The sequence below is a fragment of the Canis lupus genome, chromosome 1 (assembly GCF_011100685.1).
Source record: "Canis lupus familiaris isolate Mischka breed German Shepherd chromosome 1, alternate assembly UU_Cfam_GSD_1.0, whole genome shotgun sequence".
Lineage (NCBI taxonomy): Eukaryota > Metazoa > Chordata > Mammalia > Carnivora > Canidae > Canis > Canis lupus.
In genome coordinates, this window is record NC_049222.1 from 68,858,020 (window position 1) to 68,879,073 (window position 21,054).

General features: G+C 46.1%; 1 long non-coding RNA gene across 1 annotated transcript; it reads left to right on the plus strand.

Annotated features, from left to right (window-relative positions):
• The first annotated feature begins 16,882 nt into the window (after nt 1-16,882).
• LOC111090714 lies at nt 16,883-20,134 on the plus strand. The gene is made up of 2 exons (XR_005353126.1): nt 16,883-17,204; nt 19,543-20,134. It is a non-coding gene; the product is annotated as an uncharacterized LOC111090714 (long non-coding RNA).
• Nucleotides 20,135-21,054: the final 920 nt, after the last annotated feature.

Genomic DNA, 21,054 nt, shown 5'->3' on the forward strand with positions numbered 1-21,054 from the left:
CTGCCAAATATTTAAAGGGTTAATACCTATTCTTCTCAAACTAAACAGAAGAGTAAGGAAAGCTTCCAAATTCATTCTATGAGGCCAGCATTGCCCTGACACTACAAAAAAGAAAAGCACATGTCACTATATCTCATGAACATAGATGCAAAAATCCTCAACAAAATATTAGCAAACAAATCCAACAATACACTAAAAAAATTGGTAACCACAATCTAGTAGAATTTATTCCTGGGATGCTGGTTCAATAGTTGGTTCAATATTTGCCAATCAATCAATGTGATATATCACATCAATAAGAGAAAGGATAGAAGCCATGTGATCATTTCAACAGATGTTAAAAAAAAAAAAGCATTTGAGAAAGTACAACATCCAATCATAATAAAAACTCTCAACCAAACAGGTTTAGAGGAAATATAACTCAATATAATAAAGGCTGTATATGAAAAACCCACAACTAACATCATACCCAATGGTGAAAAGCTAAAAGCTTTTCCACTAAGATCAGGAACAAGACTAGGATGTCCACCCTCACTTTTATTTAACACAATACTGGACATCCTAGCCACAGTAATCAGATAAGAAAAATAAATTAAAGGCATTCAAATTGATAAGGGAGTAGTTAAACTTTCACTGTTTACAGATGACATGGTAGTATATAAAGGAAAAACTAAAGACTCCACCAAAAAACCTATTAGAACTGATAAAGGAATTCAGTAAGATCACAGAATCCAAAAATGAATATCCAGAAATCAGTTGCATTCCTGTATGCTAATAATGAAATAACAGAGAAATTAAGACAAAATTTCATTTACAATTGCACCAAAAATAATAAAATACCTAGAAATAAACTTAACCAGGGAAGTGAATGATGTGTACTCTGAAAATTATGCAAAAGAATAAAACACAGAAGAAAGAAACTGAAGATGATATAAACTAATGGAAAAATAATCTTTGCTCATAGCTTGGGAGAACAATCTATGTTAAATGTCCATACTATTCAAATCAATCTATAAATTAAAGCAATCCCTATCAAAATGCCAAGTGAAGTTTTTGCAGAACTAGAACATATTATCCTAAAATTTGTATGAAACCATGAAGGACTCCAAATAGCCAAAACAATTAAGTACATACACACAAAAATGGAGGTATCACAATTTAGGACTTCAAATTATATTATAAAACTGTAGTAATCAAAACAGCATGGAACTGGCACAAAAATATATACATTGATCAGTGGAACAGAATGGAAAGTCCAGAAATAAAACCATGCTTCATAGTCAATTAGTCTTCAACAAAGGAGGCAAGAATGTGCAGTGAGAAAAAGTCTCTTCAACAAATGGTGCTGGGAAAACTGGACAGTCACATGCAAAAGAATAAAACTGGACCACTTTCTTACATGTTACATAAAAATAAACTCAAAATAGTTTAAGGACCTAACTGTGAGATCTGAGACCATAAAAATCCTAGAAAAGAACATAGGAAATAATTTCTCTGACATTGGCTGTAGCAACATTTTTATCTTTATTTTAAAGTTTTTTTTTTTTTAAATTTACTTATGATAGTCACACACAGAGAGAGAGAGAGAGGCAGAGACATAGGCAGAGGGAGAAGCAGGCTCCATGCACCAGGAGCCTGACATGGGATTCGATCCCGGGTCTCCAGGATCGCACCCTGGGCCAAAGGCAGGCGCTAAACCGCTGTGCCACCCAGGGATCCCTGTAGCAACATTTTTAAACTCTAGGTAGGTCTCCTGAGGCAAGAGAAACAAAAGCAAAAATAAACAGTTGGTGCTACATCAAAATTAAAAGCTTCTGCACAGCAAAGGAAACAATTGAAAAAAAACCTCCTGAATGGGAAAAGATATTTAAATATTTGATAAAGGGTCAGTGTACAAAATATATCAAGAACTTCTGCAACTCAACACCAAAACAAAACAAATAACCCAACTCAAAATGGGCAGAAGACATGAATAGACATTTCTTTAAAGACATACAGATGGCTAACATACAGGAAAACAGGCTTGACACTATTAATCATCAGGGAAATGCAAATCAAAACCTCAAGGTAATATCACCTCACCCCTATCAGAATGGTTAAAATAAAAAACACAAGAAACAAACAGTGTTGGCAGGAATGTGGAGAAAAAGAAACACTCATACACTGTTGGTGGGATGCAAACTGGTGCAGCAACCATGGAAAAGAGTACGGAGGTTCCTCAATAAATTAAAAATAGAGCTGCCCTCCCTATGATGCAGTAATTCTACTACTAGGTATTTGCCTAAAGAATATGAAAGCACTAATTCAAAAAAAGTATATACATCCCTATGCTTATTGCAGCCTTAGTTACAATAGCCAAAGTATGGAAACAACCCAAGCGTCCATTGATAGATGACTGGGTAAAGAAGATGTGGTATGTGCACAACGGAATATTATCCAGCCACAAAAAAAAAAAAAAAAAAAGAAAGAAAGAAAGAAAAAAGAAAAAGAATGAAACCTTGTCATTTGCAACAACATGGATGGATCTAGAGGATATAATGCTAAGTGAAATGACCCAGAGAAAGACAAACACCACGACTTCACTCATATGTGGAATTTAAGAGACAAAATAAAGAGACAAAAACACCTAGATTATTAAATATAAAAAACAAATAGGTGATTACCAGAAGGCAGGTGAATGGGAGGTATGGGGGAAACAAGTGAAGGTGATTAGGAGCATATTTATTGTGATGAGCACTGAGTAATGTGTAGAATTGCTGAATCACCATATAGTACACCTGAAACTACTATAACACCAAATGCCAATTATACTGGAAATTTAAAAATAAATGAATACATAGCAATAAAAATTTTTTAAAGATTTTATTTATTTATTCATGAGAGACACAGAGAGAGAGAGAGAGGCAGAGACACAGGCAGAGGGAGAAGCAGGCTCCATGCAGGGAGCCCGACGTGGGACTCGATCCTGGGGCTCCAGGATCACGCCCTGGGCTGAAGGCACGCCAAACCACTGAGCGGTCCGGGGATCCCCCATAGCAATAAATTTTTAAAAGAAAGAAATCTGTTGTGTTTCCATACACTAATAACAAAGTACTAGAAAGAGAATTGAGAAACAATCTCATTTACGATTACACTCAAAAGAATAAAATACTGGGCAGCCTGGGTGGCTCCAAATAGCCAAAGCAGTCTTGAGAAGGAGGAATAAAGTTGGAGGTATCACAGTGTCAGATTTTAAGATATATTATGACACAATAGTAATTAAAATACCACAGTGCTAGTACAAAAATAGATTGATCACCGAAACAGGGTAGGTATCCCAGAAATTAACCCGTGTTTATATGGTCACCCTACAACAAAGGAGGCAGAATATATAATGGGGAAGAAACAGTCTCCCCAATAAATGTTGTTGGGGAAACTGGACAGCTACATGCAAAAAAAAAAATGAAGCTGGACCACTTTCTTATACCATACACCAAAATTACCTCAACATGGATTAAAGATCTAAATATGACACCTGAAACTGTAAAACTCTGGAAAGCATAGGCAGAAACCTCATAGACATCGGTCTTAGCAACATTTTTATGGGTAGGTCTCCTCAGGCCAAAAAAAACCCAAAAGCAACAATAAACTATTGGGACTGTACCAAAATAAAAAACTTGCACAGCAAAGGAAACAACTAACAAAATGAAAAGGCAAACCTACTGAATAGGACAAGGCATTTGCAAATGGGATATCCTGCTGGGTGTTAATATAAAGAACTTATACAACTCAACATCGAAAAAACCCCAAAAAACAAAACCCCAAAAACCAAGTCATCTAACTTAAAAATTAGCAGAGGATCTGAACAGACATTATTCCAGAGAGGACAACCAGATGGCTAACGGAGGCCTGAAAAGATGCTCAGCATCACACACGGTCAGGGAAATGCAAATCCAAACCACAATATTACCTCCTACTGGTCAGAAGGCCAGTGTCAAAAAGACAGAAGTTAACAAGTGTCGATGAGGATGTGCAGAAAAGGGGAAGCCTTGTGCACTGTTGGTGGGAATGTAAATTGGTGCAACCACTGAGGAAGACAGTGTGGAGGGTTCTCAAAAAATTAAAAATAGAAATATCATCCCATCCATTAATTCCATGACTGCATATTTACCCAAAGAAAGCAAAAACACTAAATCAAAGAGCCATAAACACCCCTCTGTTTATCGCAGTTTAAGATAGCCAGAATATAGAAGCAACCTAAGAGTTGCATAAAATCCTATTTAATTCTCGTTTTTCTATTTTCTTCCCCCCTTCCTTGTTCTTGCTTTCTCATTCTTCAGTTTACAATAAAAATGCATAATCCTACATTACTAAATGATACATTTGCATAAAGATTTACTTATCTTTGTATTTCATGCGATATGAATAGGCACTCAATAAGTGTTTGTATCCAAAAAAAGCCTTACTGGGGGCACCCAGGGGGCTCAGTGGTTGACCGTCTGCCTTTGGTTCAGGGCATGACCCTGGGGTCCTGGGTTCGAGTTCTGCATTGGGCTCCCCTCAGGGAGTCTGCTTCTCTCTCTGCCTGTGTCTCTACCTTTCTTTCTGTGTTTCTCATGAATGAATAAAATCTTAAAAAAAAAACAAACCCTTACCTTCTAAAAAAATTTTTCATCTTTAGACACCAACTGAGTAAATGAAAAAAAAAAAACTGCCTCCAATTATTGCCTTTTTGTGGTCCCATTTCTTTCTTGATTGACCTAAATCTAGATATGCTCCTGATTTTATTTATATCATTCAAACCTGGAAACTATCCAAATGCCCATTTACAGAAAAATGGAAAAACTCTGGTATTTTCATATAATCAACATTTTAAAAACTATTATTATTATTTTTAAAGATTGCAGGCTCCATGCAGGGGAGCCTGATGTGGGACCCGATCCTGGGACTTTAGGATCGTGTCCCGAGCCAAAGGCAGGCTCTCAACCGCTGAGCCACCCAGGAATCCCTAAAATTATTTCTTTGATACATGAGACAATACAGCTGAATTTCAAAGCATCATATTAAGAAAAAAAGCCAGATACCCCCCCAAAATAGACACAAAGGCATATATGTATTTCATTTTATTTTTTATTTTTTGTATTTCATTTTAAATGAAGTTCATTAAAAGACAAAAATAGTCCTGAAATCAGAACAGTGGAATTTGACTGGAAAGAGAATAGGGCACCTTTTGGGATGATGTGTTTAACTTTACCTTGATCTGGGCTGATGGTTCTACAGAAGCTGCATACTTACCGTGCTTCCATCCTGCCATTGGTACGTTACACCTCAACAGTTAAAAGGAAAAAATCTGTAGCATTTGTAAGAAAATTTGCTAGGCACTAGTCCGTGCATTGGAGAGCAGTAACCAAAACCGTGTGATAAAGAAAAACTAATAATATATTATGATTTTAAACTTCTTTTGACAAGAGTAAAATACCCAGCTAATGACATAACTTGGATGCCCACCTTTCAGAAGCAGTCCTTGTTGATTTCCTATTTTTATTACAGCTTCATGTCTTTATTAGTACATTTTCTTCATATGCGATTAGTAAATGCTCACTGCAGAAAAGAAATTCCAAATAAGCATAAAGAAAATTAATTATCCATAATCCTGCCACAGAGATTATTTTTTTATAATGACTAAATTAATTATTTGTTCTACTACGGGCTCTGTGCAAGTTAACAAGGAGCTTCTAACCATAAATTACAGGATCCCTTTAACACTGAAAATATTCCATTCTCATCAGTTCATCTCTCATTAAAAACAACAAATGACTAAACAAGAAACTCAACTGGGACAGGTTTCATGTACAGTTTCCACAATAAAGGGCACAAGGATCTGTGCCATATTTACAAAATAAACTTCAATCACATTAAAAAATACATGAGGTTGGATGAAACTTTTTTTTTGGCTTTGGAGATCCTAGATTTTAGTCACTGGTTTAGGAAATTTTTAATATGTAAAGGTTCCACGCCCAACCTTATAGAGAAAATGGGGTGAAAAAACAGAGTTGGCGTTAAGAATAAAATGTTTCCGTGGGTCCCCATGGCCTGTGGCGGCTGCAGCTCCCAGTCAGGCTGGGACAGAGTCAGGCATTCTGTGCTCAGTGTCTTTAGGAAACAGGGCAGGGCCATGCGGGGGGAGGGGCGGGCGTGGTTGGTTAAGCATCCGACTCTTGATTTAGGCTCAGGTAATGACCTCAGGCTTCTGATATCAAGTCCCGCCTCAGGCTCCGTGCTGGGTGTGGAGGCTGCTGAAGATTCTCTCTCTCCCCTCTCGGCCCCTTCCCTCAATCAATCAATCAATCAATCAATAAAATTAGGAAACAGGCTATGCCATTTCTCACCCTAAGAAAATTTGCACAGTAGAGTGACTGTCTCTGAACAGGGACAGCGGGAAGCAGAAGGTCTTTTGCACTAAACATTTCCCAACCTTACGTGGCTCCCTAAGCCACCTTCTCCCCTGTCACCACGACTAGGAACTAAGCACATCTCAGAGGAAGGCGGCACCTTGGACACCAGCATTGTCGGTTCCTCATAATGGTCCCATCGGCCTTCCACCTTCTCCTCCACATCGTCCCAGGCACACCAGCCTCCCACCAAAGCAAGGCCAGGGTGGCTCCCTGTAGACCCCCTGGGGCCTCACAGAAGCCACCCCTTGAGACATGCCATTTCCACAGCGTGGACACATGACTCCTTCAGCCTCACCAGCTGCTCAATGTCCACTCATCCTTCACGTGAAGGAAAACCTACACTGCCCGGCTCTCTGCCTGCTAGAGGGCAGGAGCACACCTGCTTCCACACTTCCATCCTGCCTCTAGGCTCCCATCCTCCCTCTACACTCCCATCCTCCTTCTAGATTCCCATCCTCAGTGCGATTTGCATCAGTACAGTCCTTTCCACGACAGATTGTAACTGGCTGTCTTCTTATGATTCCCTATAAATCTCAGTGAGATCCCTCAATGACAGAGTTTTGTCTTTTATTAAGGGGGACGGGCACGTAGGTTCTTCACAAATGTCAGTTAAATGAATGGTCATTGAATAGCTAAGTTATGACACCAGCTCTTCTCACAGAGGGGAATCGAAATGAAAAAACTGTTAGATTAAGGTATCCATATTCTTATTTCATCAACTAATTGGTGGAGGCAGAAGTTCTACCAAAAGTATATTTCTGAAGGGCTCCAGATCCCTCTGTGTGTTATCCGGTGGGAATGCAAATGGTCTTAATGCTACTAACTTGTATCCTTAAAAATTGTTAAAAAAAACCCAATCAGTTTTATACCCTATATAACTTGCCACAATCCTTAAAAGGTACATCAAAATATCAAGTATTTATAAGCTTTTTTTTAATATAAATTTATTTTTTATTGGTGTTCAATTTAGCTTTTTTTTTTTTTTTTTTGATTGTCAGGAGAGGAACACAGTCGAGTAATGCTGTAACCACATTAAAAAAAAAAAAAAGACTTCTTTGGATGAACCAGCAACTTCAAAATGTGCTGAACTGAAATTGAAAACGACACTGGGGGTAAGAACAGACAAAACCAGAAGTGAAAAGATTATACAAGTGAAGATACATGTTTTCATTATGTAATTAAAACACAAAGAGCCCCTTGACTAGAGACAACGAAGAAGCACGAGTGCAGATGACGACCCCATTAGTACCGCTTGTGTTGCAGAGGGCGGCCTACAGCCTCAGTGACTATAAAGTCAGTCGGCTGGTTTTACAAAAAAACGCATTCCAACACCGCAGAAGGACTGTCTATGTTAGAGATTTTTATGCGGCTCATAAGCCAATTCCAGAAGATATTCCAGTCGAGGGGTTGCTGGAGTACTTTGATCCATGACATGCTCGTAATACCAGGTCCCCAAGGCATTTTCTCATAAATTTTCTTCAAAGGGGACAACGCTTCTGGTGTGTTTTAGAATAATCCATAGTAACTTTATGGGCGAGCTACTTCTTTATTCTAGAACCTTTATCAAAAGCTCCAGTGTTTATAAGGGATGCAGAAAAATCAACTGCACTTAAACTTCGATCCGTTACCCACGTGACTTAGAAACACACGGATCACACTCGCTCTGGGCGATTCTCATCTGCTCTCCTCAGAAAGAGAGCGCTTTTGCACTGGCCACCCCCGGACCTTCCCGGTCTCGCTTACAAGAGACATGTCGTGACGGATGAGGAAAGGTGATGGGTGACGAGGTAGGGGCCAGCCCGTCATCTGGGCCTCCACGGCCAGGCTCGAGCCCGGGAGCAGTGAGCGCGGCCGGGCCACCGCGGGAGGACAACGGTGCACAACACCAACAATCAACACCTTTTTCTCCGTTCACAGTTTGTAGCTGTCCTTTCCTCAATCAGATGTGAAAAGACAAAGAAGGAAGTATTTTCCACTTACTTCCATGATTCTGTGTCCTCATTGTCATCAACACTCATGCCAAGGACCTGTGCGGTGCAGCCGTGCCCTTCCCCCCCGCCCCCTGGCCCGGGGCCTGCAGGCCCACGCAGCCAGCGAGGGGTCTTTGTCCCCCGAGGATTCAACACCCAGCCTGGGGACCTGGAAGGAGGCGGCTCAGGAGTGGGGTAGGGGCAGGGCTCGCCGGCAGCTCCCCTCAACCCCACCGAGCAGTGCAGGCGCAGGGGAGCTCCAGGGATGGCCACCCGCCCCATCATCCCGCCTCTCACTTCTGTTTCTTGCTTCTGACCCCTTGTAAGCGACACCGGAGAGGTAAGCATGGGGCATCCCTGCTCGTCCCCTCTCCCCAAGTGACTCAGGCACCAGGGCATCAGATGCCAGGCTGGGGCCTCCTTAGGGCCTCTCCCATCCTCCTCCCCGCGCATCTTGCTGCCTGCTGCCCGTCCCTTCCCTTCCCAGGCTTCTTTTTTTTTTTTTTTTCCTTTTTAAAGATTTCATTCATCCATTTGTGAGAGACAAACACGCACAGAGAGAGGCAGAGACACAGTCAGAGGGAGAAGCAGGCTCCATGCAGGGATCCCGATGTGGGACTCGATCCCGGGACCCGGGGTCACGCCCTGGGCCGAAGGCAGGTGCTAAACCGCTGAGGCCCCCAGGGACCCCTCTTCCCAGGCTTCTAGGCTGCAATCTTGGACTCCTCCCCGTGGATTGCCTGCAGTGGACAGTGTGCCCACCGGACCGTGCCCCTGGCCCCCCTCACCACTGGGGCAACCTGGCCAAGCTTTGACTCCTGACAAGCCACACTGGGGATGCCAGCCAGCCTGCCTTCTAAGCTGACAGTTACGAGCCTGGCACCCCTGGCCTGCCACTCGCAGTGCGACTTCCAGACCGGACACCCCATGAGACGACGAGCATGAAGCTCTGCTGCAGCGATGTTCTCAGCTACCTGGGCAGCTGCGAGAAGAGGGAACCGGAGACGTGGCCTTCCTAACAAGGACCCTGATTCCAGAAGTGACCCATATCAAGGGAAAACCTGCACCCACTTAGCAAAATGTGAACCGTGCAGGAGGTTGGCTAGACTCTGGGGTTAGACAAACCAAATAGGGTTGATCATCAAAGTATCGGTGAATACAAACTGGGCATGGGTATCAGAACACTGTGCGTTATTTAGGGCATACAAAACTGGTAAATAGGGTGCAAGTTGGATCATCCTCAGCAAAGCTTTTTGTTTTCTTCTTCTTATCACAAATTTAAAATAATCTCTGGGTAGTATCACCGGGGTGATGGTGGTCACGGAATGGCATGGATAGTCTCTGCCATTCATTTATTTTTAAAGATTTTATTTATTTGAAAGGGAGAGAGAGAGAGAGAGAGAGAGAGAGAGAGAGAATGAGCAGAGGGAGGAGCAGAGGCAGAGGGAGAAGCAGACGCCCCGCTGAGCAGGGCGCCCAATGTGGGGGCTCCATCCCAGGGCCCTGGGATTGTGACCTGAGCCAAAGGCAGACTTAACAGTCTCCCCTATTTTAATAGACACCAAACACGTATACAATGCTTCTCCAACCCCCTCTACAACCTCCTGGCAGACGTAGAATGCTGCAGACCTGCAGGCTTCTGTCTGGGTCGGTGAAGCCCTCCTCTTACCTTTGAAGTCATATAGGATTACCAAGTTAGTGAGCTATTCAGGCTAATTTGACCTATTATTTTAATTAAGGAATTTAATTCTATATTATTCAAACTGATGAAACAGAAGTTCAGAAAGAACGGTTTCTATGAAAACCAAGTTGAGTGCCTTGGGAACCCTTTATTTACGAAGGTGGGATGCCAAGACACATGCCGTCGGATTAGGGGAGAGTGAGACGGCTATAAAAAAATTTAGAGGGAAATGGGCAGAGATCTAGAATTCTACACTCAGAAGAGGTTTTAAGCCTTAGTGTTATAAGATTCTTATTTTTATAAGACACACCTCAAAATACATTACACCCGTATGTTTCTGTATGATTAGACACCAGGTTGTAAATAGGGATTTCCTGTTTTCTTAGTGTTTTTGAATGCAGTCATGGGAGCATGGGGAGGAAAAAAAAAAGACTGAGGAAAAAGTTACACAATAAATAACATCACAGAGAAAAAGTCATGAAAGGGTGGTCCTTAAGCTATTAATAGTAGTTATCTTGGAACAATTTTAGCTTTCAAGCATTTATGTTTAAATATTTTATGAGCATTTTACATAATCACAAGAAAAATGAAGCAATTTCTCATTTTGGATTTTTTTTGTAGTAAATAAAACTTTTTTTACTACAAAAAAAAAAAAAGCCCACACACACACCACAGAGGAGACCATAAGACTAACTTAAGGGGAAAGAAAAATCAATAACTACACATTGCATGAAAATTACTTTTGGTCCTTGCTGACCTACTCTTATACAAGAGGGAAGGATTGCAGTAAATCCCCTCTATCACCCAATTCCCATCACCAAAAATCCGTTCTTCAAGGAACCAAGAACCAAAAGATTCGTTGTTTCAAACCTGTAACATTCTCAGTTGGCAACACTCGGGCTCAGCTCCACACTTTCTAACAATGACTATATATATCTGCGTGTAGATCTCTTCGAGGTCTACTTGTGATTTCCAAGTCAGCTTGCCTTCTGGTGGATTTTCAGGGTTTAACTCCGAGCCAGTATTTCCTCTGAGCAATGTGTGTCACGTGTTATAGTTTGTCTGTAAGAGCGATGCATTAGCCCGGCCACAGATGGGGAAGGTCAGGTAGGAAGGTGTTAACTGCAAGGGTTTAGCGGACTTTAAATTCCAATGATCAGTTCCCATGTACAGAAAAGAAAAAATGCTTAAACAATTGTTTTTAAAGATTTTACTTATTTGAGAGAAAGAGAGCGAGCAAGAAGAGAGCATAGGAGGGCAAAGGAGGCAGGAGGAGAGGGAGAAGCAGGCTCCCCCACCGGGCAAGGGGCCCGAGGCGGGACTCAATCCCACCATCGTGACCCGCAGAATGCAGACGCTTAACTGACTGAGCCACCCAGGTGCCACTACCGAAGCAAATCTTGTTTTTTTTTTTAAAGTTCACTTAGAAGAAAAAATGTAATAGGGAACAAATTCTAAAAGAAAAATTGTAACTTTGTAGAGAAGGACAAATACCATCTGATTACACTCCTATGTGAAATTGTAGAATCAAATGAACCAAGAGAGAAAAAGAGACAAAAAAGAAACCAGTTTGTTTAAATACAGAGAACTGGTGGTTGCCAGAGGGGAAGTGGGAGAGCTGAAGAGGAAACAGATAAAGGGGATAAACAAGGGCATGCTCATCTGGATGAGCGCCAAGAAAGGTAAAAGTGAGTCGTCGAATCGGTATATTGTACACCCGAAACTAATGCAACACTGTGTTGATTAAATGAACTCAAAAAATGAAAACTTGGCTACAGTGTGGACTAATAATCCAACAAGGTCGGGGACCAGAGAGAAGAATCCGGTCTTCTATGGTCTGTTCTTGGGAAGTGACCATTCATGCATTCTTGAATACTTTTTGCTAACATTTTCTCTTTTCCAATAAATCTCAACCCTTAGACTTCAGTGCTAAAAAAAAAAAAAAAAAGCCACTTTCCTCACCTGTGGCTTATGCCAGAGGCCACCCTCCACGCCTGGCCTGGCCTCGCTGCCCTCCTCACCCCGGCTCAGGCCCTTGTCCTGTTTGACTCACTGGCACGCACACACACGCGCACCCCACAGGTGTGACTGTGTGTTTTGCTGCCGTGTTTGATACGAATGCCAAGAGCATGCATCCTAAGCCCATCAAAAAAAAAGCAATAATTTCTCCCTGGGAAGAACATACGGTTAATTCCCCAACCCTTTCCTCCGGGCAGTAGTAACTGGATTAGTCAGGTGCTGTGCAGTGGGCAGCGCAGGCAGCCAGAACCCGCGGTGCCAAAAGCAGAAGAGGTCAAACCCAAAGGTCGACCAGGCGCCAGGATTACCTGCTTGCAAACGACCCGCTTCCCATTCCCCCCATCCCACGTTAAATGACCACAAACACAGGCGACGTGATGTGGGGGAGGGATTCTGGACTTGGGCCCCGAGCGCTGGGTTCCAGTCCTGGCTCTGCTGCTGACCCACCAGATGGCCAGGGCCGCGGGCCGCCCTCCTCTCCTCGGTCTCTCACCCGTGCAAAGGGCCAGAAGAGGAGTGAGGAACCTCAAGAGCTCCTCCGGCCTAGTCCCCTGCAATTCCAGCACGCCGACCAGCCCTGGACAGCACTTTCCTACTTTTGGGTTTCTTTTTCCTACTTTACACCTTTAGTTGGGCTAAGTATGAATTTTTGTTATCGCTGCCTAGCATGATTAGGGAAAAAAAAAAAAAAAAAGAAAGACCACTCTGTTACAAGACTGATCAAACATCTGCTCTAGTTTTTCCCTGTTTTATTGATGTAATCAATACGCAATATTATAGGAGTTTAGGGCACACAATATGATTTGATAGATGCATGTATTGTGAGGTCATTACCACAGATTTAGTTAACGTGCATCACCTCACAGTTACGATTATTTTTTCTTGTGATGGGAACTTAACAAGATTTACACTTAGCAACTTCCCAATGGACTGTACAGTGTTGCCAACGATGGTCGCCATGCTCTACCTTCAATTCCAAGTCCAATCTACCTTATACCTGGACGTCTGTACCTTCTGACTACCTCCACCCATGTCCCCCACCCCCAGAAACCACCTGTTCTGTTTCTATGAATTCCTTTTATTTTTATTTATTTATTTTTAAATGATTCTTGTATAAAAGAAATCATACAGGTGCAATAAAGAAACACAGAACCGAGGAGGGAGGAACGATGGAGCAGGACCGACTTGAAATTTGTGGTGAGTTGATACTGTTGACAAAGGATGTTATTAGACTATTTAGAATTACAAATGAGGTTAGAAGTACTGTTTGATATTAAACAGATTCCGTTTCACAATAATTAACAAGGGTAGAAAACTAAGCGTGCGAAATCACATCAGAAATTTCCTTCGGCTCTTTCAGGCCTGCCAGGAAGACTGCGTGAGCCGCTTTTATGGCTTGTCCTATTCCTGAAGCAGGAGGAAGAGCCTCAGTCGTCTGCAATTAATTACTCATTGAATTTTCTAAGCCATGATCATTTTTCCTTTTGAGTTTTCATCTAAATATCTCTAAGAACTTTTGAATATTAATTATAACAACACTGTCCTAAAATAATTTGGGGCTGTGATTAAAATCACATGCCCTACATTTGGTGGCTCTCTTCAGGTGGGAAGCTTACAAAAAAAAAAAAAAAAAGAATCGTTAGAAGAAGGTGAGAGCTTGGACACATGTTAACACCCATCAAGCCCCAAGTGAAGGGACGTGCCGTGTTTCCCCGAGCTAGCCTTGAAGCCGCTTCGCGCACGGTAGACCACATCCTGTTCTCCAAGGCCTCACTTAAGCTTGTGCCAAAATAATATATTTCATAATAATCTTTTACCTATTCACCCAAGGTACGGAAGAGATGAACTGATAGAGGACTCTCAGGGCCCAGGCCGGCAGGCAGGCAGGTGGCAACGGTCTGGGAGCCCCAACGAGACAGATTTTCCTTCTCGAGTGGTTTGGTATCTGTCTTATCCTCTCAAGACGAGGGCAGTGAACATCAGGTGAGTCGTCTCCATGTGATGAGTGGCACACACCTGGGGAGTCGGAGGAGCCAGACTGCAATTACGCCCAAGACAACGGCCTCCATACGTCAGAAGGTCTACTTTGGCTAGCAACGTTGGAACCTGGTTCGAGCATCAGGTTACCTGTTGGGGTCACAATAACTGGGGACGAAGTTTTGGTTTTATCTAAAGCGATCTATGGTGCCCAAGGTTCTCTGGGAGAGAGGGGGCCCCCCGGGTGGACGTGAGGACGCTGGAGTACAACTGAGAAAGACCGAGGGCAACCCTGAAAGAGTCACCCAAGAAGTGTTCCAGTTACCGGGGCGCCTGGGGGGCTCCGTCGGTGAAGCGTCCAACTCTGGATTTTGCCTCAGCTCATGATCTCAGGGTGATGGGATCTCGCCCCAAACTGAGCTCGGCGGCCAGAGCAGAGGCCGCTTGTCCTTCCCGCTCCCCTCGCGGCCACGCTCGCTCACTCCCTCTCCAAGAGGTCAACTCTACAACATCCACGTGTGTCCCCATCCATCCACCAGGCGCCATGACGTCTGAGGCTCAAGTGGCACACTCATCTCCGCAGCCACCCTACAGGCCTTCCAAGCTGGACACTAGGTCGGAGAGCCGCTTCCTCCAGCTGGGCCCGCAGGACGGGGACACTCGGCCTCGGCGAGCCTCCGCCTTCCACCTGCGGGGCGGGATGATGGCTGGACACCCCACAGAACTACCGGAGAGGAGAGAAGGCGGGAGAAGGGCCCGGAGGCAGGCGAGCGGCAGGAAGTCCTCGGGCGCCGACACCTGTACACCTGCTGCGGAGCACCTGGGCCCCCCGCAGCGCCGGCCTGGCTCCTGCGTCCTGGGCCCGGGGTACAGCCCCCCCCCAGGGCTACTCCTCGTCTTCTCTTTTTAAAGATTCTGCTTATTTATACGAGAAAGATAAGAAGACAGAGTGGGGCGAGGGGGGCGGGGGCGAGGGAGAGGGAGAGGGAGAGGAGCCCCCGCAGATTCGGCGCTGCGCGGAGCCGCCTGGGGCTCGAGGGGAGCCCCCCACCCCCACCCCCGGGGAGGCTCTGAGCCCCCCCAGAGTCAGTCTGTGAACCAGCCCCCCCACCCCCACCCCAACCCCCGGGGGAGGCTCTGAGCCCCCCCAGAGTCAGCCGGTGAACCAGTCGCCCCCAGCCCCCAGCCCCACCCCCGGGGGAGGCTCTGAGCCCCCCAGCCCCCCCACCCCCAGGGGATGCTCTGAAACCCCCCAGAGTCAGCCGGTGAACCAGCCCCCTCGGCCCCCCAGGACGGCGCACGCTCCGCACCCCAGGCCAGCGTGGCCCGTCTCGCCGTCCGTCCGCAGGTGCCAGGCTCGGGCTCGCCCCCCTCTCCCCCCGCATCCTCGGCCTGGGGTCACCCCCCCCCGGACCCCGCAGACCCGCGGCCACACGGACCGCGACGCGGAGGCGCCGGAGATGCGGATGCCGAGCGCGTCGGGGCAGGACGGGACCAGGATCCTGCAGCAGAGCCGGGCCTCGGCGGGCGGCCCCGGGGCGGGAGGCGAGGGGGGCTCCTCGGAGCGCTCGCCACCCCCCCCCCCCCCGCCCCTGAGCACTTTCCCACCCGAGGGCGGGTCCGGGGCGCGTCCCCATCGGCCCTGGGTCCCGGGAGCAGGCGGCCCACAGCTGCACACGCGCGTCCTGCTGCCCCGAGACAGGACTAAGAGGAGGAGAAGCCCCTGCCTCCCCCCCCCCCCCCCCCGGGACGTGGGGCCGCGAGGTCCTCACGCCGGCTCCGGGACCTGAAGCCTCGGGACCGCCCCCCACCGCGCGGCCGCCCGGCTCTCGGGCGCCACCTAGCGTCCCGGGGGGCACCTGCGCCCAGGCCGGCGGCGCGGAGACGCCTGTGCCCGGGGTCGCCCCCACCTTCCGGGACCTGCCGCGGCACCCGCGGGCCCGCGTCCAGCCTCCTGGTCCCGTCCGTGGGGGCCCGGCACACGCCGGATGCCACGGCGGCCGGGGGTGGGGCGGGGGAGGGGACCGCGGCGCCCCCCGCCCCGCCCCGGCCCCCCCACCCGGTCCTGCGGCCCGTCCCAGAGCAGGGGCTGCTGCGGAGGAAGGAGCGCGCTGAGGTCCTAGGACACTTTGATTCTCCGGAGCACTCGAATCGTGGCCCCCTTTTTTTTTTTTAAATTATTATTATTTAGACGTATTTATTAGAGAGAGAGGAGGAGGAGGAGGGGGAGCAGGAGGAGGAGGGGGGAGGAGGGGGAGGAGAGGGGAAGAGGAGGGAGGAGGTCAAGCCGCCGGTGTGCTGCCCACAGAGCCCGGGGGGGGGGGGGGGGGTCCTCGATCCCACAGCCCTGACCTCACAAGCTGAGCCCAGACCCCGAGTCCCCCGGGGACCCGCTGAGCCCCCCGGCGCCCCGGGGCAGCCGTCCTCAGGGGTGTGAGCGCCCCGTAACCCGGGCCTCGGCAGCCGCGTGGGGTGGCTCGCACCCAGGCCGTTAGGGCAATTCCCGGGCCTGTACGGCAACCGGGGATCCGCTCTTCACCAGCACCCCTCCTCCTCCCGTGGGTGTTCAGTAGGTCCAAACCCACCGCCACCCACCCTCACTCACCCACCCTCCCTCACCCACCCCCACTCTCCCTCCCCCACCTTCACTCGCCCACCCTCACACACTCACCCTCACCCACCCCACCCTCCCTCCCCCACCTTCACTCGCCCACCCTCACCCACTCACCGTCCCCCACCCCTACCCACCCCACCCTCCCTCCCCCACTCACCCTCACCCACCCCACCCTCCCTCCCCTACCCGCTGAGGGACCTGGAACCTTGCATCTGACCTCTCTGTGCTGAAGCTTCAGCACCTGTCATGTGGGGAGGGTAACTGCTATCAAATTTTCGGGGTGAGGACCGTGTTCCTATATGGACACAAAACCAGTCACTTACCTTGGTACAAGTGCTAACAACGCTGTCGTAGAACTGATATTTAAACCTCAACTTTCAAGAAAAAAATTAACAAAGGGGTTGATTTCCTTCATCTGAAATAACTAGGAACTACTACATTTTATATTGTTTAAAAAATGTCATCTTCTTGAAAGATCTGTTTGATAGAAGGATTTCTGGGGTTTTCGGGTGAGTTTATTTTTTTTTTTTTTGGTTGTTTTGAAGGATTTCTGTTTTAAATAATAATGATTTCCCCTGATTTCTTTCTGTATGTGTGTGTTCTACCAAATGCCTGTGGTTATGGGGTGGCTCAGTCCCCGGGACAGTGCTTTCAGGGGGAAGGGCGGGACCGTTCTCCAGACTGCACTGATGAAGAACTAAATCCTTTAGAGAAATGTAGTGACTTACCCAAGTGGACAGAGCTGGTGTGTATGGAAAACCAACAAAACAAAACAAGCAAAGAAACCCAACCCGAATCGCTGTCCAGCCCCGTATAACCACTGTGCAACACGGCCTTCCTGCCGATAAATGGTTGAAGCCAGTTTCTCTAGATACTTCAAAGTGAAAATCCCGGATCCTAAAGCAAATTGCTTCCCTTCTCTAAGTCTCCGTTTTCCTCACATAGATGATGACAGTGATGGGGTCAGGCAATCCAGAATGCTGAAAAATACATGCTTTAAATTCTGGTGTTTCACTTTATAAACCTGGCTGGTGAATCTAGAAATGTATTTACTTGATATTTAAAAATACACCTGCTCGTGATTTTTTTTTTTTGCTTGTGATTTCTCTATTGCATTCTCTAATTAATAGATGTTCTAAAAGTTATCAGTTACAAATATTGGTCCAACAAAAATTGAAATTTGATATTATCTAACTCAGAATTCAAAAAGTATAAGAATATCTGTCCTTGTGCAGATAGCATATTAACTCTGTATTTGGTCATTTTAATAATGCCCGAGTTTTCTATAAGCCTAGATATTTAAAACACCAATACCCACATGGTCTAACTTGTTAAAATCTACAATGTATTAAATGTCTAAGAAAAATCTATGTGATAAAACTCACTTATTGATTTATTCCACATATTCACTCACTTTATTTAATGGCAAAAATGTCACCTCTTAGGTTGTTTAATCAATCATCAGCCAGTCTCAATTTCTTTATTTTGGTAGACACAAAACAATAGGGAAATCTGCACAAATCAACCTGAATATTAGCAAAAGAAAACATTACCTGTTGGAATTTTGTTTTTATTGTCAAGTCAGCCAAACATTTATAATAGAAACAACAAAAAACGTTAGTGAAACTTTACATTTTTTTCATTTATTTTTTATTTATTTTAATTATTTTTTTTAACATTTTCTCCTAGTGTTTTTTTTTCTCAATTTCTATGTTTCTTTCTTTTTTTTTTTTTTTTGTTTAAACATTTCATTCATCCATTCATGAGAGACCCAGAGAGAGAGGGGGGCAGAGACACAGGCAGAGGGAGAAGCACGCTCCATGCAGGGAGCCCAAGGTGGGACTCGATCCTGGGCTTCCAGGATCACTCCCTGGGCTGAAGGTGGCGCTAAATCACTGAGCCACCTGGGCTGCCCTATTTTTTTAAATTTAAGTAAGCTCCAAGCCCAATGTGAAGCTTTACCTCATGACCCCGAGATCAAGAGTCACATGCTGGGGCGCCTGGGTGGCTCAGTGGTTGAGCATTCCCCTTTGGCTCAGGTTGTGGCCCTGGGGTCGTGGGATCGAGTCCTACCCGCATCAGGCTCCCTGTAGGGAACCTGCTTCTCCCTCTGCCTGTGTCTCTGCCTCCCTCTCTGTGTCTCTCATGAATAAATAAATAAAATCTAAAAAAAAAGACTCACATGCTTTACCTACTGAGCCAGCCAAATGCCCCAAAGCCTTGTATTCTTTAACACTCAATTAATACATATCAAATAATTGGAAAGGGCCTACCTGCTATTATAGTGCTGACGTAGTAGCACTAAACCCAGTCCAAGGCCCCATAAATCATCCTATAGAGCTGAGCCTACTCAATGGTTGGGCCAAGCATGTGAAATTGGTAGAGCTGGTAAGATAAGGGACCTGCACCTACAACAAGTTAACATGATATAATAATTATATCTGGTGTAGAAGGAAGAAGAGTAGAACTCCCCCCATCCCTGACCTCCCACTGCGAGCTCTAGGATCTTTCACAAAATACTCTTTGCATCCTCTTCACGGCACTCATAACTCGGACATGCTTACTTATTGGGTCTCTTTCCCCTCAAAAGTCAGGGTCCTGACCTCAGGAATTACCCTGTCTTCTCACTCCTGTAGCCTAGTACCTGTGCTAGTGCCCAACATAGGAAAGATGCTCTGAACACTGTTAGTGAGTAATGAATGAAATCAAGCAAGTGGGTAAACCATGACCTTCTGTTTCTAAGTATTTTTTTTTTTTAGTCCCTACCTACTCCCTTGCTCTGAGTTATTGTCCTGTCTGTGGCTCCACCCATTATAGGCAATTTCCTCTTGCTTGGTTAACTCCTAGGCCTCAATCTGAAAACTCTTCGGAGCCGAGGACAGCCAGGGGTTGTTCAGTGTTGAGCCATCAGTAGCCTGCTCCTGGGCTCTGAGGACACCCTACACCCTACACTTGAAGGACACAACTTTCCTTGTGGGTGAGACGTACTTCAGGATGGCTCCACCTCCCCTGGTGACACTCTGCAGTGTTCGTCGTAGACTACACGCTCTCACTCGGGAACGTGAGTTCTGTGCTCCCCGCCATGTCTAGAGTTACAAGGTTCTTCCGCTACTGAGAGACTTGCATCTTAGAAGCATCATCTTTCGTTAAGGGATGCGTATAATGTCCACCATTCTGACCCATGACTTGGAAAGGGATGTGCCTGCACCGAATCACCGCTTCCTAAATGCACAGCTACCCTCGGACGCGGTCTACTCCACTCCTAGGCCTCCTCAATCTGCAGTAGTTCAGGCAAAGCTCACATCCAAACCACATGTGAGGGCAACAGGCCCATCATCGGGCCTTTCCATACTCCACGGCCCTGTGGTTACCTCCACTGGGAAGTAGATCTCACGGTGCCAAGTCTAAGGAGAGGGCAGTGACTGCAGCAGGCCGCAGGTATTTTACGCTCTAGCATGGACCGTAAGGCCAACCCTCACCTCATGCTTTGGGAGTTGGTGAGCATAAGCTGCACAAAGAATGTGATCCCTTCCAACGGAGGCACATACAGTCAGGCAAACGGCAGCCTTGTCGGTACCACAGAAGTATCACTGGGGACCTGGGCGTGTTGTACCCATTCGTCGCCTGGCCATGCTCGGTTGTCTCCTAAATTGCACTTGATGTCACTTGAATCAGGCCCTTTTTTATTTTGTCAACGTAGACAAACCAGAAACCCGTGGTCACGGCAGAAGAGACCTACAGAACTTCCGAGCTCTATCTATGGGAGGGACCATACTCCACGCACAGGGACGAGAGTGCCTAAGAGGCTTCTTATTTTTTTTTATTTATTATTTATTATTTATTATTTTTTATTTTTTTTTAAGAGGCTTCTTAAGTCACAGATTCCTGATCCGTCATCTCAGAAAATTTTGATTCAGGCAAAGTGACGTGGAGCCAGAGAACCCGTGCTCTTTCAAAGGTTATTCACTACCAGCACTTCCACCCAGCCCCTCAAACACCCGCCCCCACGACATCTGAAGAACATTCGTTTTGGGAATCCACTGACTAAACTAAACCACACTCCTACGAGCAATTCCCAAAGCAACAATAACTAAATCATTTTGCTCTCTCTCTCTCTCTTGTTCATTCACTCACTCATTTGTGCATCAGGCACGATGATAAAAATCTGCAGGAAAATAAAGATGAATGAGATACAGTGTCCGTGGGCAGGGCTAGCGACGTGGCTGTGGGGTCAAGGACAAAATAAAAAGGCAGGGCCTCTTGTTCCAAAAGTAGTAAGCATTTCGAGACAATGACGGCCGAGCATTAAACCAGGCACAGGTCCCTCGTGGACGCGGGCCAGGCATGTCCACAGCGGGA